The 23300-nt window shown below is 40.8% G+C and overlaps 1 non-coding gene and 1 pseudogene across 1 annotated transcript; one reads left to right on the top strand and one right to left on the bottom strand.

The window, feature by feature from the left end:
• Positions 1-23300, top strand: part of LOC130037466 (importin subunit alpha-8-like) — a 117662-nt pseudogene that overhangs the window by 31053 nt on the left and 63309 nt on the right.
• On the bottom strand, positions 9999-10105 carry LOC130038021 (U6 spliceosomal RNA). The gene has a single exon (XR_008794575.1). It is a non-coding gene; the product is annotated as a U6 spliceosomal RNA (small nuclear RNA).

Here is a 23300-nt window from a genome sequence, read left to right as displayed (position 1 = left end):
GCTTAGAAAGTTTCATCTCCAGCATTCCATATGTCCCTTGAACAATACCAGGAGATATTCCTGAGTGCAGAGTCAGAAGTAATCCCTGAGCAACACCGATGTCTCTCAGAAACCACAAACAACAACAACTACAACAACAATAATGAGGGAGGCTTTGCATGCGTAGGGACAAGAAAACTATGAGAGATCTTTGAACATTCTGCCCAACTGTATTAACCTAAGACTGCCTTAAAATATAAAGTGTAAGTGTTCAATGAAAACAAACCCTGAAATACCATCAAAAGAACTGAGGCTGTTCCCTTTTGGAAAACAGTATGGACCATTCTCAAAAAATTAGAAATTGAGCTCCCATTTGACCCAGCAATACCACTCCTGGGAATATATCCCAGAGAGGAAAAAAAGTATAATCAAAGTGACTACACTTGTTTGTTCATTGCAGCACTGTTAATAATAGCTAGAATCTGGAAAAAACCTGAGTGCCGGAGAACAAATGACTGGTTAAAGAAACTTTGGTAGATCTACACAATGGAGTACTATTTAGCTGTAAGAAAAGATGAAGTCATGAAATTTACATACAAGTGGTACTACATGGAAAGTATCATGCTAAGTGCAATGAGTCAGAAAGAGAGGGACAGACACAGAAAGATTGCATTCATCTGGGGAACATAAAGTAACAAAATAGGAGACTAACACCCAAGAATAGCCGAGATAAGTACCAGGAGGTTTACTCATGGCTAGGAGGCCAGCCGCAAATGTTTGGGGAAAAGTCAGCTCAGATAGAGAAGGGAGCACCAAATAAAGGGTGTTGGGAGGATCCACTCAGGATGGGAGATGAACGCTGGAAGTAGACTGTAGACCAAACATGATTGCCACTCAAAGCCTCTTTTGCAAACCACAGCACCCCAAAGGAGAGAGAGAACAAAAGAGAATGCCCTGCCACAGAGACAGGGTAGGATTGGGGGAATGGTTGGTGGGAGGGATACTGAGATTAGTGGTGGTGGAGAATAGGCACTAGTGGAGGGATGAGTACTCAATCACTGTATACTGAAACCAAAGCACAAAAATTTGTAAGTCTACAACTGTACCTCATGGTGCTTCACTAATAAAAATAAAAAAAAAAAGAACTGAGGCTGTTAAATAAGGGACAGTGTAGGGAAGGTTGGGCAGGGCAAGAAGGGACCTAAGGACAGTGGTGGAAGGATATAGGCCCTTAGGTTGTAGAGGTGGTAAATAATGTAACATTGTTAGCTTAAAACATTAATATTAATACTACTATAAATCACTTAATCACTTAACTTCCCGTTAGTCGTCGATTTGCTCGAGCGGGAGCCAGTAACGTCTCCATTTGTCCCTGTTGCGTGCTAGTGTAGCCCAATGGCATCTCTTCGCTCCGGGAACATGAAGGGCCTCAAACCGATCGTTCATGATCTTGACAAAAAAGTCTGGCCATCTGGTAGGTGGGCAGCCACTCGGTCTTTTGACATCCCGTGGAATCCAGTCGGTAACAGCTCTAGTCCAGCAGTCGTCTTTAAATCTCATTACATGACCAGTCCATCTGATTTTCGACACCTTGGCAAATGAGACAGCGTCCCTGATTCTTGATCGTCGACAGATGTCAGAACTCTGGATTCTTTCTCTCATTTGAGTGAAACGTGATATTCCAAGCATGCTCTTTCTATTCTTCTTTGGGAGACCTGAATAGCGACTATATAGTGGACACTACTTCCACTACCCAGCCATCGCCACACTCCAGGATGCTTTCCGGACCCGCATGGCAGCTCCGGCCGAGACTCACGCACGACTGAAGACCCACAGAACAAGATAAGCGGAACTCTCTGAGACCTTGGACTCCAGGCTCGGCGGACCCAGGGACAGAGCTTCTCTGCTTGTTCCCACCAACCACAGGTGACAAAGGGATTCTAATCAGGAGCCCCACCCTACCCTGCCCTGTCTGCTTCCATCAACCACCCAGGGATCGAATTGCACACAGGAGACCCACCCTACCCAGATAAATACCCCACTGGCAGACTTCCACTATGGATACTACTTCCACTACCCAGCCGTCGCCACACTCCAGGATGCTTTCTGGACCTGCGCGGCCGCTGTGCGGCCGCGTGACACATCATAAGACACTAAATACCCATCTTCCAGAATTGTCGTACCGTATTTATAGGGTTCAAATATGGTAACACCTACAATGGTGATTAGAGGTCTCCCCAAAAGCCTCTATCCCTCTTGGAAAGACTGGCAAGCTACCAAGAGTATTCTGCCCGCACGGAAGAACCTGGCAAGCTATCCGTTGTGTATTCGATATGGCAAAACCAGTAACTACAACTGGTCTCATTCACCTGACTATAAATCATGATACTTCAATAAATTTTAGCCATTAACAAATAAAAACACAGTCTACTAATTTTTTTTATCTAAGTGTAGATAAGAAACACTTTATTTAGGTATAGAGAGACAGCTCAAAGAACAGTTATACATGTCTTGCATGCAGGGACCCTAATTGAATACCCAGCAACTCCTAAGCACTGCCAGGAAGAAAAGCATCAAGAGATGTTGCCCATAACAAAAACACAGTGGCTTTATAAAAAAAAAAACTATTGCAATAAGGAGAGAAATCACTATTGGTTAGGGAAATAGAAACCATTACTTTAAGGATAACGCTCTGACCATTATATCTATATCAAAAAGCATCTCTGAGAAGAAAGGGGCTTACTTTTATTTCAGTGGGGGAAAAGAAATAATGGCAGAAAGAACCAAGAACAGGGAAATGGAATGAAATAGCAACCAGATTTGATATTTTATCAGGAAATACTTTCCTCTGAGTTCAACTGAGGATTCACTGGGGAGAATTTTTTCATATTCAAATACTCAAGGAGGACCAAAGTTCAGGCATTTTTTTTTAGGATTTTCACCATTCAAATGATTTTACTAAAGATGAGATTTACCATGGTTTACATGTAGCAGATTTTATATATGCATTAAGTATTATACTTCATTCCGAGAAGATATGTTTTATCCTCTGTCGAGCTGCATGCCACCCTCTTATTTCTTGTCCAATCTACTATGTTACTCCATGCCATGTAGACAGTATAGGGGAGGGAGAAGAACACTGCCAACATCAGGACTTCAGTGTATATTTTCTTTAGTTTGGTCAATGGGCACAGCTATATTAGCAAATTATTGTTGAGAAAAGAAATGAAGATTGGAAGAGTCTGTGTCTGGCTTTTACTTGAGTAAACAAAGAGTCCTTATGTTTCATTAAAGTCACAAGAGAAAAGTGATTCTTTCCAGTGACTCATTTCCAAAGCTACAAAAGTAGGAGGATTTCTTAGCTTCACTATTTTCCAGGTACACAGGGCTCAGACAAAATTGAACCATAGCAGTTCATCATTTACTTCAAGGTAAAGGAATTTATTCATTGTTGAATACTACAGTGGTCATCATAAAACTTCTTGAGTGAAGTGAAGGGAGGGTCCATTGCTTACACCTCTATTGCCTCCTGAGAACTCTTGTTAGCTTTGTTTCTGCAAAAATGATTGAGCTATCTATTGAGAGGTGGCTAAACAATAAATTATTTTAGGGTTTTATAAAGAGATATTTTAAAAGAGTAATATCTAGAAAGCAAAGGAATAATGCTGGAAAAAATGCTCTATTCCTGGTGCCTGTGAACCAGAACCATGCTTGTAGAAGCTCATGGTCACCAGGATTCCATTGGGAGAAGGCGGGAAGACAGAACTTACCCCATCTGGGACCTCCCCGTGATATGGGCTCAGTATGGGGCCCGGAGAATTATCCAGGAGTTGTGGAGCCTGGCTCGGTATGCGGGCACCAGGACTATTTTCTGAACCGCGTGGGGACAGCCCAGGTTCCCAGGCAACCTCTGATTCCGGAAGTCATGCCCACAACCCACCCCCAGTGCCATTTTACAGCACACAGCAGTGAAGAAAACCGGCTGGTGGGCTCTACAACTCCCGGAGAATTCTCCAGGCCCCGTACTGAGCCACTATCACCGGGGGATCCCAGATGGGGTAGGTGCTGTCTCCCCATCTTCTTCGGATTGAATCGCAGTGACCATGAGCTTCTACAAGCATGACTCTGGTATGCGGGCACCAGGACTATTTTCCACATACGCGACATTTCCTGATATGCAAAGTGATCAATGGAAAGTAAATGATCTAGTGTTTGTCCTTGAAAAATATGCTTGGATGGTGGTGGGAAAATCTGAGCAAAATATAATGCTCAACTTAAATGCATCTGGACTGTGCATTTAACTATGTGCTATGCCACCCTGGGAGGGAAGGGGTGTCTGTCCCTCTGCCTGTCCCCCCTTGCGGCAGCGACACAGTGGCCTGCATCTATTAGAGCCTAGTGAACAGCCGTGTATGAGACTGCATTGATGAGGCACATGAGGATTCATGGGATGGGGGGGGTGGAATCAGCCCTTCTCCCCACCATGACAATGCTCTGGGTTGCCACCCTCAAACGCCTCCTCTGGCTTCTGAAGACCATGATCCCAGAGGCACACAAACCAGTCTCGGAACCCAGGGACTTTTGGCAGTAATCCTTCTAGGTTTATTACTAAAATATTAGAAATCCAAATTCGCATGGCCGCTATTGTGGCCACACAACATCATGTGCTCTTCATAATCAGCAATAGAAAACAAATTATCTAATGATGTCTTTTGGCAGGTCTTAATGTTGGGGAAAATTCCAAATAATAATGTTGGTTGTTCTGTCGTAATACTGAATGTGATCAATGTAGAGAGAGAGAGTAAAGTGGAAATCTGCCACACAAGTGACGGGGTGGGTGGGAGGGGGGTATACTGAGGCTCTTGGTGGTGGAAAATGTACACTGGTGAAGGGACTGGTGTTTGATCATTGTATGACTGACTGAGACTTGAACTGAAAGACTTTGTGACTCTTCTCACAGTGATTCAATAAATAAATAAATAACAAATAAATAAAGAAAGAATAAATAAATAAAATGCTCTATTCAAGAGCTGAACACTATGTGTCTCTGACAGAAAACTCCAAAAGGACGGTAGATGGAGATCTCTTAATTCTGTATCACTTATTGAGTTTCTTGAGACTAAGATTTCATTATTCTAGACAATTATGTAAGTAGTCTTGGTTACCTTGCAGTATAAGCTCATGAATGAACTGAGTATTTGACCAAACTTTTTAAATCTTTATGGATATATTGCGATTTACAATACTGTTTATAGTAGTTTTATTCATATGTAATTCCAACACCACTCACAGCACCATGGTACACACTTCCCTCCAGGAAAGTTCCAAAGTTGCCCAAAGTTCTTTAATGGCCTAGAGGGTGTATGTATACACAAGGAGAAATAAAGCCATGCATAGGCTGCTGCAGTGATGAGTCTATCGAGTGATACACCAATTTATCAGGCTTCAGCTCACAGAACTTCTTCAAACGCTGGAGGTAAGCACAGATACCTGGCTGCTAAGAATCTCAGTAGTCAGGTTTTGAGTCTTGATGATACCAACTCATAAGAGAGGAAGAAAATATAGACAAGGATATAATCAGACAATATATATAATATAGACAAGGATATAATCAGATTTTCAAGGAAACTAGAAGAATTAAATACATGACAAGAACGAATAATCTGTGCAAGGGGATAGTATACAGTTGAATTTATTGGCTAGTAACAGCAAATTAAAAATTTTAATCTAGTAAAGCCGGGTATCCTTGAGGAAAGGGCAGTTCAGATAGAGAAGGGAGCACCAAATAAAGGATGTTTGGAGGATCCTCCCAGGAGGGGAGATGCATGTCGAAAGTAGACTATGGACTGAACATGTTTGCCACTCAATGCCTCTTTTGCAGACCACAACACCCAAAAGGAGAGAGAGAACACAGGGGATTACCCTGCCACAGAGACAGGGGGGATGGGGGGATGGGGGTGGGAGGGATATTATCCATGGTGGTGGAAAATGGGCACTGGTGGAGGGATGGGTATCTGATCATTGTATAATTGAAACCAAAGCACAAAAAATTGTAAATCTACAACTGTAAAAAAAAATAAAATAAAATAAAGGGAAAAAAATTTTAATCTAGTAAAGCCAATTAAAACCTTACCAGACAAAATAGAATTTGCATCTATCAGTTATAATTTGCAAACAGGTACAAACTAGCTCAAAAATAAGGAGCAACCAGAATCTTACAAATCACAAGAGAGTATATTTGAAAGATAAAATGTTTCCATCTATATCAAAGAGCTTAAATAATGAAGGAGGCAGAATATGCTACCCCAAATATGAAACTTGTCAGATTGGTTATTTTGAATTAAAGATATGTGGAAAACAGGTGGTACAAGAAAGACAATCTCACCATCTTTTGTCTCCCTGAAAACAGGAAATCCATCTCCTGTGTGAAAAAAGTCCTTCTCGTTCCAGAAGAATAAAGGGCATCAGTATCACTAAAGACAAGAAATTTGAGTCAGTGGGACAGAGTGACAGTATAATAAGGAGGGAACTTGCCTTGCACACAGAAATCTGGGTACAATCTCTGGCACCCCCTATGATACTCAGCATCCCACCTGGAGTGACTCTGAGCACAGAGGCAGAAATGAGCTCTGAGAACTGACAGGTACAGCCCCCAAACCAAAGAAATATGGGGAGGGGGGCAGGTAGAGAAGGCAGCATAAACAAACCATATTACTTTTTCACCGATTGGTCACCCTAATCGAAATCAAAGAATTGGGGGCTGGAGCAATAGCACAGCGGGTAGGTTGTTTGCCTTGCACGTGGCCAATCCGGGTTTGATTTCCAGCATCCCATATGGTCCCCTGAGTACTGCCAGGGGTGATTCCTGAGTGCAGAGCCAGGAGTAGCCCCTGTGCATTGCAAGCTGTGACCCAAAAAGCCAAAAAAAAGTCAAAGAATTGTCTTGTCAAGGCATTTCAAATATACTTTTTGTCTATAAAATATAAAAATATTCTATTTTGATCACTTCTTTGAGTCTCATAATTTTATTAGTGTCCCGCATACACAAAATTCAATGTGTTTTTCTGTTAATTGGTCTTTTGTTAATTTAATATTAGAACAGTAGGAGATCCTAGAGAAGGTTTTCTATCCTTACTATAACATGAACTTTATAGTGTGATATTTGAAGATCTAAGCAAACTAAAATTAAAAAAATACAAGAATTTTAATTTAGCACATCAGTACAGTTATGCTAAAAGGGTTAACTCCTAGGCTAGAGAATCCAGTAGGTAGGGTGTTTGCCTTGCACACAGCCAACCTGAGTTTGATTCCCGGTACTCCATATGGTACCCTGAGCCCCACCAGGGATGATTATTGAGCATAGAAACAGATATAAGCTCTGAGTACCAGTGGGTATGGCTCAAAAGCAAAAAATAAAATACAATCTTTGTCATTGTTGTTACTATGGCAACAAGCATATCTTCTTTTTTTTTAATTTTTTTTTATTAGTGAAACACCATGAGGTACAGTTGTAGATTTACAATTTTTTGTGCTTGGGTTTGATTATACAATGATCAGATATCCATCCCTCCACCAGTGCCCATTTTCCACCACCATGGATAATATCCCTCCCACCCCCATCCCTCCATCTCCCCCTGCCTCTGTGGCAGGGCAATCCCCTGTGTTCTCTCTCTACTTTTGGGTGTTGTGGTCTGCAAAAGAGGCATTGAGTGGCAAACATGTTCAGTCCATAGTCCACTTTCGACATGCATCTCCCCTCCTGGGAGGGTCCTCCAAACACCCTTTATTTGGTGTTCCCTTATCTATCTGAGCTGCCCTTTCCTCTAGAATGCCCGACTGGCCACTAAGCTATGGAGTAATCCTCCTGGTGCTGATCTCAGCTATTCTTGGGTATTAATCTCATACTTTGTTACTTTATATCCCCCAGATGAATGCAATCTTTCTATGTCTATCCCTCTCTTTCTGACTCATTTCGATTAGCATGATACTTTCCATGTTGTACCACTTGTATGTAAATTTCATGACTTCATCTTTTCTAAGAGCTACATAGTACTCCATTGTGTAGATGTACCAAAGTTTCTTTAACCAGTCATCTGTTCTTGGGCATTCAGGTTTCTTCCAGTTTCTGGCTATTGTAAAGAGTGCTGCAATGAACAAACAAGTGCAGATGTCACTCGACTATACATTTTTGCCTCTCTGGGATATATTCCCAGGAGTGGTATTGCTGGGTCAAATGGGAGCTCAATTTCTAATTTTTTGAGAATCGTCCATACTGTTTTCCAGAAGGGCTGAACCAGTGGACATTCCCTCCAACAGTGAAGGAGTGTCCCTTTCTCGCCACATTCGCGCCGGCATTGGTTGCTTTTGTTCTTTTGAATGTGGGCCAGTCTCTGAGGTGTGAGATGGTATCTCATTGTGGTTTTGATCTGCATCTCCCTGATGATTAATGATGTAGAGCATTTTCTCGTGTGCTTTTTTGCCATTCGGATTTCTTCTTTGAGAAAGTTTCTGTTCATTTCACTGCCCCATTTTTGGATGGGGTTGGGTGTTTTCTTCTTGTGGAGTTTAACCAGTATTTTGTATATCCTGGATATCAACCCCTTGTCAGATGTGTATTCAGCGAATATTCTTTCCCATTCTGTAGACTGTCTTTGTATTTTGGTCACTGTTTCTTTGGAGGTGCAGAAGCTTCTTAGTTTAAGATAGTCCCATTTATCTATCTCTGTTTTCACTTGCTCGGCCAGTGGCGTGGCATCTTTGAAAATACCATTAGCTTCAATGTCAGGGAGGGTTTTGCCAACTTTGTCTTCAGTGTACCTTATGGTTTCTGGTCTGATGTTGAGGTCTTTAATCATTTTGATCTTACTTTTGTACACGGTGTTAGGCAGAGTTCTGAGCCCATTTTTTTGCATGTAGCCATCCAGTGATGCCAGCACAATTTGTTAAAGAGGCTTTCCTTACTCCACGTCACATTACTTGCACCTTTATCAAAGATTAGATGATCATATGATTGAGGGGAGATGTCAGTGTATTCAACCCTGTTCCATTGGTCTGCAGTTCTGCCTTTGTTCCAGTACTATGCAGTTTTAATTATTACTGCTTTGTAGTACAGTTTGAAGTTCGGGAGGTTGATTCCTCCCATTTTCTTTTTCCCAAGAATTGCTTTAGCTATTCGTGGGGGCTTATTGTTCCATATAAATTTCAGGAGTGTTTGCTCCATTTCTTTGAAGAATGTCGTGGGTATCCTTATAGGGATTGCATTGAATTTATACAATGCATTCGGTAGTATTGCCATTTTGACAATGTTAAGTCTCCCGACCCATGAGCAGGGGATATCTTTCCATTTCCTCATGTCCTCTTTTATTTCCTGAAGTAGCGTTTTGTAGTTTTCTTTGTACAGGTCCTTTACTTCCTTAGTTAAGCTGATTCCTAAGTACTTGATTTTCTGGGGCACAATTGTGAACGGGATTGTTTTTTTCATGTTGCTTTCTTCTCTCTCACTGTCTCTTATGACCTTCCTCACTCTGAAATCAATGTGGTCTGATATTAGGATGGCTACCCCAGCTTTTTTATGGGAGCTGTTTGCCTGTAGGATTGTTTTCCAGCCTTTGACTCTGAGTCTGTGTTTGCTTTGACTATTGAGATGCGTTTCTTGCAGGCAGCAGAATGTTGGGTTCAATTTTCTAATCCATCCTGCCACTCTGTCTTTTAATTGGTGCGTTTAGCCCATTGACATTGAGAGAGATTATTGTTATGGGATTTTGTCCCATTGTTCTGTTGAAATTTGGTGTATTTGAGGGGCCTTTCTTGCCTTAAAGTAGCCCATTTAATTGTTCTTGTAACCACGGGTTTTGAGTCTATAAAGTTCCTGAGCTATTGTTTGTCTGTGAAACTGTGTGTTGTTCCTTCTATTATGAATGAGAGTCTCGCTGGGTAAAGTATTTTTGGGGAGGCATTTATTTCATTGAGTTTTTTCACTATGTCCCACCACTGTTTTCGGGCCATAAGGGTTTCATCAGAAAAATATGGAACGCTTCACGAATTTGCGTGTCATCCTTGCGCAGGGGCCATGCTAATCTTCTCTGTATCGTTTCAATTTTAGTATATGTGCTGCCGAAGCGAGCACAGCATATCTTCTTATATCTACATTTTCAAAATATTTTAATTACAAAGACCATCTATTCCCAATATCTCACTATTAAAGATAAACTGTTCAAAATTTAGTGCATTTCTTTGGTAACTTTTTTAGTTTTGAGGACAAACGTTGGTGTGAAAAGAAGCTACTCCCAGCTTTGGGCTAGAGCTCATTCCTGGTGCTACTCAGGGGGCTGGAGCGATAGCACAGTGTGTAGGGCATTTGTCTTGCATGTGGCCAACCTGGGTTCGATTCCTCCATCCCTCTTGGAGAGCCCGACAAGCTACTGAGAGTATCCTGCCCGGACGGCAGAACCTGGCAAGCTCCCCATGACGTATTCGATATGCCAAAAACAGTAACAAGAAGTCTCACAATGGAGACGTTACTGGTGCCCGCTCAAGCAAATTGATGAACAACGGGAAGACAGTGTTACAGTGGACAGTGCTATTCAAGGAACTATGGAGTGCTGAAGATCAAACCCAGGCTTCCGGCACACAAAACATACATTCAAACCCATTGTATTACCATTATCAACTCTTACATGGGATTCACATATAAAAATATCTAATAAAAGGTGAATAAACAACAAATCTAAACAACCGATAATAGGAGAATAAGTAACCAATTTACAAATCCAAGCATCTAATAATAGGTAAATAAATAACCAATAAACAATTCCATGGTGCTATGAATGAGAGCCAGGTCAGTCTAAAAAATGGCATCTATGAAGAGTTTTCACTGTGTGAAAAGTACCAGATAGATTGACTTTTTTATTTATTTTTTTATTTTTATTTGTGAGACATCATGAGGTGCAGCTGTAGACTTACAAATTTTTGTGCTTGGGTTTCAATTATACAATGTTCCCTCCACCAGTGCCCATTTCCCACCACCACAGATCCCAGTATCCCTCCCGCCCCTATCCCCCTCATCCCACCCTGCCTCTGTGGCAGGGCATTCCCTTTTGTTCTCTCTCTCCTATTGGGTGCTGTGGTTTGCAAAAGAGGCAATGAGTGGCAATCGTGTTTGGTCTATAGTCTACTTTCAGTATGCTTCTCCCATCCTGGGAGGCTCCTCCCAACACCTTTTATTTGGTGCTCCCTTCTGTATCTGAGCTCCCTTTAGCATGTGTAGTTGGCCTTCAAGCCATGGAGTAAAATTCCTGGTACTAATCTTGGCCATTCTTGGGTGTTAGTCTCCTATTTTGTTACTTTATGTTCCTAGATTAACTTTAAAAGTCAAAAAATTCCTTATACAATTACAGGATGGATGGATAGATGGATGCTTGGATGTATAAACAGATAAAAATAGATGATTGATAAGTTGGAGCAACAGTACAGAAGTTAGGGTGCCTGCATTGCATAAAGCTGATCCAGGTTCCATCTTCAGCACCCCATTTGATCTCTTGAGCCCCAGGTGCAGCCCAAAACAAACAAATTTTTTCAAAACAGATGAAAGCTTATAGATAACTCATTCTACTTTTAGATATCCTATACTCAATGATATGTTTTGAGTATCTTCCACATTCTGCAAATGGGAAGTCCTTGAGAACACACATTCAAAGTTATAGCATAAGATATATTCCCTCTATGTTATTTTTCTATTAACCTTTGGTTCTTTCATTAAGAATTATGTTGTAGTAGACAGAACACTAAATTGGAAAACTCAGCAGCAAGGTTCCAAATAAATCTTCATTTGAGACAAAGAAGAGTCCAAACCACAAATGCCATGTTCAAGAGGACTAACTGGGAAAACTAATAAAAAGGAAAAAAATGACTACTGGAATTTGGGAAAATATTCTTATAGACTTTGGGGTCTTTTACTCACTCCAAATATGAACAAGAAAATAAGACAGTTCCTGAATGTCCAGATTTTCTCACATCTCTTAGATTTCACACACACACACACACACACACACACACACACACACTTTTCTTCTATCTCCTCATCAGTAAATGCCATTTCAAGGCCATTTTATGCATGAAGTTTTCTCTGCTTCTACAAGAGAGAGAGCATTTTTACTGTCCTGGTGAGCCTCTTTTACTTTGTAGGAACCTTCATTATAACTAGCATTTTATTGTATAACAACCTTTTTCACATTAGTCTTCCCTGGTATGTAGTAAAATTCCTCAAAGAAGAATTTCACCTCTTTATCCCCAGTAGCATATGGCAGGTGCTCAATAATTATTTCATGAATAAATGGTAAAATAAATCAAAACCCGGTGATAAAATGAAGTTAAAATTGATGAGTTATTCTGAATCAAAAATAAACTTATGGAGTCATAGCAGTTTTAAATGCCTATTTCCAAAGAATTAGCAATTTTCTCATTTCATAGATAGAGGAATGAGGTCTCAAATGGCTAGGTAATTTTCTCTAAAAGTAAATTTCAGAAAATAAATACAAATAACCTTTAATTATAAAAATAAGTATACGTTAAAACCATTTTTTACCTATCAGCCTGACAAAAGAGAGCTTTCTAATAGGCTCTTCACATACTATAATAGGCAGTTTAATAATATACAACTACAGAAGAATGAAATAAAATCATAGCCAGTCTGGTCTTAAATACCAAAATTATACTATCATATATCCCTCAACTCAGAAATCCTTTTAGGAATTTATCTATAAAACACCTATGCCTGTATGAAACATTCATTGTTGCAGCATTTGTGATAGAAGTGACTGGAAAAATTTCAATTGTCAACAGGGTTAATATATTTAGATAGTCCATTTAGAACTCTGATTCTCAAATATGGTCCCCAGACAATAGCATCAGTACTCCTGGGAAATGCAAATGATTAGATGAAACTCAATTCTCTTAAATCAGATTTGGGAACGGGACTTCGAATCCAGTATTTTGTGTCTTAAAAAGCTCTCCCAGCAGAAACTAGATAAAGGACCAAACATGATAACCTCTCTAGTGTCTGTATTGCAAACCATAATTCCCAAAAGTAGAGAGAGATTATGGGGAATAATGTCTGCCATGGAGGCAGGGGGAGGGTGGGAAAGGGGGGGGGCGAGTATACCGGAGATATTGGTGGTGGGGAATTTGCACTGGTGGAGGGATGGGTGTTTGATCATTGTGTGATTGTAACCCAAACATGAAAGCTTTGTAACTATCTCACAGTGATTCAATGAATTTTTTTTTAAAAAATCTCTCCCAGTTATTCAGAGGCATACTGAAAGTTGAAATTTGAAATCACTAAGCAAAACCATTAAGTACCATGCAGTTGAATGTTATCCTACTAGGCCCAATATACTTTTTTTTAATTGAATCACCATGAGATACACAGTTACAAAGCTGATTCTAGTCAGGTTTCAGTCATACAGTGTTCCAACACCCATCCCTTCACCAGTGTACATTCCCCACCACCAATGTCCCCAGTTTTCCTGCCTCCCTCCCCCAAACTTACCTCTATGACAGGCACTTCTCTCTCTCTCCTCTCTCTCTCTCTTTCTTTTCTCTCTCTCTTCTCTCTTTCTCTCTCTTTCTCTCCTTTCTCCCTCCTTCCCTCCCTTTCTCCCCTTTAAGGCCCCAGTATACTTTATTAGATCGTGAAAGCAAGCTAAAGAAGACTGTAATATGTTGCTTTTGTGTAAAAAGGAGGAAAAGAAAAAAATTTTTTCATTTTTTTTAATTCTGAAATTTTGAATTAAACCTCTGAAACTGGTGTTTGAAAGGTTTTAGCAGAAGGGAACACGGGAAACAAGGAAGAAATTAATAGGAAAGAAACCACAGTTATGAATACTGTTTTTGCACTTTGTGATTTTTGAAGCCAAATAAATATATGAACTCTACAATGGGGAAGGAAAGAAAAAGAGGGAGAGAGGGAGGGAGGGAGGGAGGGAGGAAGGGAGGGAGGGAGGGAGGGAGGGAGGAGACCTTTCCTTCAGCAGACATACCTCCAAAGTGGTGACTAGCAAGTATTACCATAATGACTAGTGACATTCTAACACATCTTTGCCATCAAGACTGCAGAACTGCTATATTTGTTTTGGATTTTTCCCCTTGAATTACTGACACTCCATAAAAAAATTTACTAGCAAACACACAGATACACACTCCGATGATCATGCACACACATCACCTGAACACAGGCACAAGGGTCTGGTCAGTTGTATTACTTTGTCAACAAGACTATTTTCCAATTGCCATCTCCAAATATAACAGCATTTCCTATCCGCATGTAATAGTACATGAAATGGCACAAATAGCCACAAACTGCCATCTCGATTAGGACAATTATTTAGAAAGATCTAAACTTAAAGTCCACTAACAACAAAAATATTGTGCCATGCCGATCAATGATAAGTAAATTAAGTAAAATTGTACACATACCATAGTGACTTGTAACTTTATAACCTGAGTCATGTCCAACAGTTTGGATAGTTTCAGATGTACACTACCTGCTGAGATCTAGAAATGTTTTGTGGTACTACACAAAAAGTCACCAAAAAGAATGTTCTGTGGGCATTCTGTGTGCCTATATAGCTGTTGTTAATTTGATTACTAGTAGTAACTTAGAAACTAGTAGTTACTTAGAAACTTGGTTTTTAAAAAAAAATTTTAAAAGTAACATACTTCTCACCTATCTCACCAGAATGTGATAGGAATTAATTAAGGAATTTTTTAAACTTTGTAATATTTTTAGCACTTCAGTCCCAGACATCATGCAAAAGCAAATAGCTTTGTCATAAATGTCTTACTACCTGGCTGCCAAACTCCAAAATGGAATCAACAGTAGTGACCTCACCTAAATCTCCAGAAGGACTGGAAAATTACAACTCCGGGTGGCTCTATCCGGTTTCTGTCCTCAAGAGACCTTTCTAGGTCCTGTACTGTGCAAGACAAGGACTATACTTGGCATATTTACTATGCTGTTTGCTTTGATTTGAATTTGCTTCTGATAAGTACCTTTAAGGTTCACATATTTCCTGAGACTGCTGCCCTGCAGATGCCCAGAATGAGCCATGAGAACTATTAAACTGTGTCTTGACCTGCTATGGAAGCTCAAATGAACCATCAGTAATAGAATGTAAGAGAACTAAGAGAGACCATAGCCAGTGATGGGTACAATTACTATCAGGGCACTTCTTATCTATTTCAGAGACAGGCTGTAAAGATCCTGGAAAATGTTTGCCAAGCACTAAAGTCCTACAGAAAAAAATATTACTTGAATCTTTTGAGACAAAGAAGGGGAAAAAAGAAAAAAAATTTTAAGAGAGAGAGAGAGAGCACAAGGGGGATAATAGAAATTCAATTCAACAAATCTGTATTGAATACCTACCAACTACTAGGCCCTGGGCACAGTGGCAAGATGTGCGAGGTGCTTTCAAAACAGCATTTGGGAGGAAGAACAAAAAGACAAGACTAATAACAAGAAAGTCGATTAAAAGAAATTTGATCAAAAAAGTGTTCCTGATTTTCTAACTTTCTGTTTAAGTTCCAGTAACTAGCATTTATGATTCCCATGCAGAAGTCACCCCATAATAGTGAAGACATTAATGAATGAATAAGTAGATAAATACCTAGAAATAAACTAAATTTCATTCCTCTTATCTCTCAGGTTTCCCTTCTGCACATTACACTTTAAATATTGCATGACTTTAAATATAACTCAGCACTTGGATGGTATCTTTTAGACTGTCATTTAGGGTTTAAAATTTATTAGAGACAACTATTTATGCCACGTGGCTAGCATCAGCACAGGAGGGTATGCTAAAATAATACTCCTGAAAACATACCCCAGATTTATACCTGGAAATGTGATCCCCAAAGTACTGGGATTAAGAGGTGAGGTCTTTGAGCTCTGATTAGGTCATGTGAGTGGAGCCCCATGAATGGGATTAGTGAAAAAAGAAGGAGAGGGAGCTGCTTTCACCCTTAACACCAAGCGGGGACACAGCAAGAATACATCTATGGACCAGAAAGCAGGATCTCTTCACCTCTTCATCTCAGGCGCCTTCATCTGAGATGTTCCAGACTTCAGAGCTGTAAACGAGAGAAGCTTTGGGTTTTTGCCTTTTTGGTTTTTATCTAAGAAGCCCATTCTTAAGAATTTTTTTGTTATAACAACCAAAAAAGACTGAGGCAAGTACAGATTGCATATGAAGGGTTAAGAAACCTGGTGATGGAGTTGGGAGAGGATGGGGGGGGCATTGGCTTGGTGAAAAGCTGACACTGGTGGTGGGTGTGGTGTTTGACTATTGAATGACTGAAATGCCACTACTAATAGTGGCATAAATCATAGTGTCTAAATTAAAACATATATAAGGGGGAAAAGGAGAAAGGCAAACTTGGCCCATTTTGTGTAGGACTTCTTCCTATTCTAGTGAAAATCCTGGCTCCTAGGAAATTTCTAAAGTCTAGGCAAACCTGGATGGTTGTTTGAGCTGCTTAGGGACTTTCCCAAATACTCTTCCTGAATTTTAGTGTTTGAACATTGAAAATGTCAGACTGAAATTTCTTTGGATAAAGGTTAGTTATTTCTCTTCTGCAAAATTTGAAGTTTTTCTTTCCAACATACCCACACTTTCAAAAGTCATCAGATTCAGGGTCAGAGAGATAGTACAGTGGATAAGGCACTTGTTATTCAAGTGGTTGGACCCTGGTTTGAATTCCCAGCATCGCATATGGTTTCCAGTGATCCCTGAGTAACCTATGAAGCCATGATTACCACCAGGTATGGCCCAAAAGCAAAAAATAAAATAAAAGTTATCAGATTTCTATTGTTCATACCCCACACAAATCCCTGATTACCTGTATCACAGATCACAGATCACAGATCACAGATCATCCTGTTATTCGTCAATTGTCTCGAGCAGGCCCCATTAACCTCTCCTTCATCCTGGCCCTGAGGTTATATTCAAGGCTCTTTAGGAGAATGAGACCCATCATTGTTACTGGTATTTGGCATATTGGGTGCGCCACGGGGAGTTTGCCAGACTCTGCCGTGTGGGCAGGCTACATTCGGTAGCCTGCCAGTTTGTCAAATGAAATAAAATATCAATGGAATAGAATGAGCTCATGTACTACCCTGGAGAAATTCTGAACTCTAGAGGGGTAATTGGCCAGTCACACAACTTCTTGTTTATTTGGGGATTCTTGTTCCTATGTCTTAGGGCCACAGATAGCTTTAGTTCAGGTATTACTCCTGGACTTGAGCTTAGGGATCACTCCTAGTGAACCTGGGAAGACCATATGCAGGATCTATGGAACTGCCTGCAAGGCGAACACTTAACCCTCTGTACCATCTCTCCAGTCCTTACACAACTTTTTGCTGTTGTTATTTTTGGTCAACAACCAGCAGTGCTCAGGACTTATTCCTGGTCCTGTGCCCAGAGATCATTCACAGCAGGATTTGGGGGATCATATATAGTGCCAGAGATCAAACCCCGGTTGATGGTATGCAAAGCCATCACCATGCCCACTATGCTATCACCCCAGCCCTACAATACCTTTTAATCAGCAGAATAAATACTCAAATAAAACAAACAAACACTGTCCTCCCATTGCTCATAGATTTGTTCGAGCGGGCCCAGTAACGTCTCCATTTTGGGGAGACTTGTTGTTACTGTGTTTGGCATATTGAATACGTCACGGGTAGCTTGCCAGGCTTTGCCGTGCGGGCGAGATACACTCCGTAGCTTGCCGAGCTCTCCGAGAGGAGCGGAGAAATCGAACCCAGCTCGGTTCGGCTGGCTGCACGCAAGGCAAACACCCTACTGCTGTGCTATCGCCCCAGCCCAATATCTCAATTTTCATATTAGTCCTATGTCTTCTTAATGGGACTTTTAAAAATTATACTTAAGACTAAGAAGCCCGATATTATAAATGATTTGCTTCCCCCTATAGTAGACTTGATTGATTTGTGATTTGATCAACAGTGTTCTAAACAATTTTTATCAGCCATTTTTCCCCCAAATGTGACACTCCTTTTGACCTGTTTCCCTTCTGTGGCCCCACTGTCCACCCACCTGGTTCTCTAGTCTTATATCATGCCCTCCCCTCATATATCCAATTTTCACCTATGGCCCCCTTGCAATGTCCTAGGGGCTCATGGGGGATCTATATGTCTCCTTACTGAGAAATTCTGATCTATACTTATGTACAAGATTTTTGTTAATAAGAAACTAAAATTACACAAGTTTTCCTATTATAACTATTAAAACTCTTTTTTAATTCCTCAACAAATAAGAATTTTGTTTAAAATACATTTATATGTTATTGATTATAAAACTTTGCTTTCCTTACCAGAGACTTCTAAGTTTCATGATTTGATAGTGACAGATTAATACACATTCCGTTTATCAGTTTAACAGTGTCACTTAAACTCTACAGTCACACTGTCAGGTAGTGTGGAGGATGAAGTGTATCTGAAATAGTTTGGCTTAAAAATAAAGTTGCCCTCTAATAGTTGAACTCTACCATTAATACAACACATAGTGAAAGACATGCAAAATTGATTTATGAAAATTGACTGATTCCCAAACATACATAAGGCAAATTCGAAGATAACTGCAGTGGCAAGGTCATTGATACATGAAGGTCACTGGACAAGTCAGAGAAGCTGATATCCCTATTATCAGGGTGGGAGTAGTGTTTTTTACTTTAAGTTTTTTAATATTTATAACTTTAAAGTACTGAGATTTACAAGGTCATTCATCATAGAATTTCTGGCATGCAATGTTTGAACAACAATCCCACCACCAGTGCAACCTTCCTTCCACTGATGAGCCCAGATTCCCTCCCATCCACCCCCAGCATGCATCCTTGGCAGGCATATTTTTTAGTTTTAAATATATATAATTCTTATACACGTATATGGAACTTATTTGTTCTCATTTAATTAAAGGGTCATGATTTACAAAGCTATTGATAGATGAGATTCTTAGGTACATAATATTCCAACATCAATCCCACCACCAGTGTCTCTTGTCTCTTCTCTATAGTCCCATGCTCACTCCTAATTTCCTACCCCCTCTCACTGCCTTTCACCTTGACAGACACATTTCAAAGTTCAGTGGCCATAGTTTAAGGCTCATGCTTCCATGTTGTTGAATCTGTAGCTATACCACTGATCCCACATCACCAGTATACCCAAGGACCCTGCCCTTGTTTCCCTGTTACTTCCTTTTTTCATCTTCTTCCCTGCCACCCTCCCTCATTCCTTCTCTGTCCTTCTCCTCCTGATACTCTAGGGTCAAGGATGACCTAGGCATCCCCCCTAACTATATTACATTTCCTCGTCCAGTCATTCTATATACCACAGGTGAGTGATATCCCTATTTTTGGAAAGGATACATCCAGCTACCTTTACCCTGGTTCCCAAAAATTTAAATCACTTAACCAGCTACTTTCATTTTAATCCAATTGCACTTAACCCCATTCTGACTTTGAGCAGACTTCCATAAGAGTTTGTCTACAAATATAAAAGCCCTAAGGACAAAGAATACCCCTGTCTATTCACAATGACACTTCCATAAGAGTTTGTCTACAAATATAAAAGACCTAAGGACAAAGAATACCCCTGTCCATTCACAATGACTTTTCTCTTTATCATTCTAAATAATAATGTAGTTACACCAGTCTTCATGAGTTAACAAACCTAGTCTTAGAAGAAGATACCACTGTCAGGCCAGGGAATCCTCTCATTTCATCGGACCCTAGAGAATTCCTCCCGAGGCTCCTTTGCAGCAAACCCAGAAACACACTCCCGTTGGCCCTAAGTTATCCACTTAGATAACCCTCACAATACCATCCTCATTTTACACGTAAGCGGGATAAGTCTGGGAGTCAAATATTTTTTCCACAGTTACTCAATATAAAAGTATGCTAGGAGTCAGGGCTTTGCCTCCAATTTCTGTCTCCTATCTTCTTCAGATTTTGTGGCAGACAGCTCTGGTCCCATAGCACATCTTATTGAGCACCTGGAATTTCAGCTATCAGTTGAAATCCACATGACTGTAAACTAGCCTTGGGATAATAGTGACAATGTGTCAAGGCATGCCACTCATCTTCCAGCTTTCATCAGACAATTTCTGATGCCACAGAAGCCTATGGCAAACACTATGCAAATATAATTCAGACAGGGCTGGAATGATAGCACAGTGGGCAGAGCATTTGCCTTGCACGCGGCTGACCTGGGTTCAATTCCCAGCATCCCATATGGGTCCCCGAGCACCACCAGGAGTAATTCCTGAGTGCAGAGACAGGAGTAACCCCTGTGCATCGCTGGGTGTGACACATAAAGAAAAAAGAAAAGAAAATCAGTGCATCTGAAATTTAGACCTGAGAGATCCTTCTGGCACCTGAAAAGAAATGTTTCAGGCTGGAGAAATCGTGATGTTGACAGGGCAATTGCCTTGTACTCAGCTTACCTCGGTTCAGTTCTCATCAACTTATATCAAACTCAGAGCCTTGCCAGCAGTAATCGGCTGAGCACAGAGCCAGGAGTAAACCCTGAGCACAGAGGGAGAGGGAACGGATGAGGGAGAGGAGGGGAAGGGAAGGGATTGAAGCCAATAGAAGGCATGACATTCTCTCTAAATCTAAATTATTCTCTCTGAATAAATAATGTGGGAGCATATGTGGTGCTGGGGATTAAACACAGGTGATCAAATGCAAAGCAAACACCCTACCTGCTGTACTATCTTCCTGGCCCCTACTTCATGGCTTGCAGGCCAGCTGCACATGCTAGGGGAAAAGGCAGCTCAGATAGAGATGGGAGCACCAAATAAAGGGTGTTGGGAGGATCCTCCCAGGATGGGAGATGCATGCTGAAAGTAGATTATAGACCGAACATGATTGCCACTCAATGCCTCTTTTGCAAACCACACCACCCAAAAGGAGAGAGAAAACAAAAGGGAATTCCCTGCCACAGAGGCGGAATGAGGGGGGCTGGAGGGGGTGGGAGGGATATTGGGATAATTGGTGGTGGAGAATAGGCGCTAGTGGGAGGATGGGTACTCAATCATTGTATAACTGAAACCCAAGCACAAAACTTTGTAAGTCTACAACTGTACCTCATGGTATTTCACTAATAAAATTTTTTAAAAAAATAACAAACAAAAATGTCATATTATCAGCAGTACTGTCAAGAAATTTTTGTTAATGTTTAATATCTAACCAAGAAACACAGTGCGATGCAAAAATGAAACCATTGCTCTTCCTTTCGTCCCCCAAGCTGAGCTGGTCTCTTCTCCCCACCCAGGTCAGTTTATCCACCACTTCTCAAACCTGGGACTTGGATTTCACCCTGCAAGCCCCCCAGGAGTCCTCTCGGACCTTGGGAGACTAAACAGCTCTGAGCCTCTCTGCCTCTTCCTTTTCGTCCCCCAAGCTGAGCTGGTCTTCTCCCCCACCCAGTCTTCCCCCACACATACCAGACACCCGTGGGGGTGTGGCCGCTTTAGAAGTGGGCGTGGCTTATTTAGAAGTGGGCATGGCCTAATTTTCGGCAGGCCAACACTCACGCAGCCGCAGATAGTTTACTCATACAAAGAAATCTAGTCCCTACACCTACACACCAACATGAAGAAACAGCACAAATCCCCACCGCAGGGAGAGGACAACGAAACAAGTCCAGAAACCTCAATAGATGCTATTCACCTTAGGGACCTCTCTGACAAATAATTCAGATATGAAGTCATGAAGATGTTTAATCAACTCAATGAAACAGTCAGACAGATAACCAGTAAATTGAAAGAGGACATGAAAGAAACAATGGATCGCACAATCGAGAAAATACAGCAAGAAATGAGAGCAGAAATTGAAAAGCTATGCACAGAAATGTAACGAATCAAAGATTCCATAGATGAAATGAAAAACTCAGTCTGTGCCCTCAAAAATAGAATGACTACAGCTGAGGAAAGAATCAGTGAGCTGGAAAATCAGCTGCACCAAGCCAACAGGCAACAACAAACAGTGGCAATGGACCTCAAAATAGCTCTACAGAGAATCAGAGTCCTACGAGACAATTCCAAGAGAAACAACATCAGAATCATTGGACTACCAGAAGCTCAGGGAAACAATCACAATGAAAAAGCCATGGTTAAACAAATCAACGCTGAAAAATTCCCAGAGATCAACAATGCAGCCACTCAGATTCAAAGAGCCCGAAGGGTGCCAGCTAAAAGAGACCCGAACAAAAACACTCCAAGACATATCATAGTTAGAATGATCGATGCTGCCGATAGAGACACAATACTGCAAGCAGCAAGGTCAAAGAAGGAAATCATATACAAAGGAACACCCCTTAGATTCACAGCAGATCTATCAGAGGAAACCCTCCAAGCCTGAAGGCAGTGGCAAGATATAGTGAAAAAACTCACTGAAATGAATGCTTCACCAAGAATACTATCCGGTTAAACTCTCACTCAAAATCGAAGGAACGGTACACTATTTTCTAGATAAACAGCAGCTCAGGAACTTCATAGACTCGAAACCAAACCTAAAACAAGGGATAAAGGGGTTATTATAATACAAGACAAACCCTACAACAACAACAGACCCTTACAGAAAGATGACACAAAACCCCATAACAATAATCTCTCTCAATGTCAACAGTCTAAATTCACCATTTAAGAGACACAGAGTGGCAAAATGGATACAGAGACAGAACCCAACATTCTGCTGCCTACAAGAAACTCATCTCAACAGTCAAAGCATACACAGACTCAAAGTCAAAGGATGGAAAACAATCCTGCAAGCAAACAGCTCCCTCAAAAAAGCTGGGGTGACCATACTGAGGTATCTGACAAAAGCTGGGGTATCCGACAACATTAATTTCACATTGAAAAAGATTAGAAGGGACAGTGAAGGCTATTTTCTCTTCATCAAGGGATATGTACAACAGGAAGAAATCACACTCTTAAATGTATACACACCTAATGAGGGAACAGCTAAATATTTAAAACAACTGCTAACAGATTTGAAGGAGGACATTGCTAGCAACACAGTAGTAGTTGGAGACTTCAACATCGCCTTATCACCTCTGGGTAGATCAACAAGAACAAAAATCAGCAAGGAATCATTGGCTTTGAAAGAAGAAATAGAAGAGAAAGGGCTTATAGACCTATACAGGGCTTTACACCCCAAAAAGAAAGAATACACATTCTTCTCCAGTGCGCACAGAACATTTTCCAAAATAGGCCACATGCTAGGCCACAAAACATTCCTCAACAGAA

The sequence above is a fragment of the Sorex fumeus genome, unplaced genomic scaffold (genome assembly GCF_029834395.1).
Source record: "Sorex fumeus unplaced genomic scaffold, SorFum_2.1 ptg000072l, whole genome shotgun sequence".
Classification (NCBI taxonomy): Eukaryota; Metazoa; Chordata; class Mammalia; order Eulipotyphla; family Soricidae; genus Sorex; species Sorex fumeus.
The sequence above is the reverse complement of the archived record's forward strand: the minus strand, read 5'-3'. Positions and strand labels throughout refer to the sequence as shown.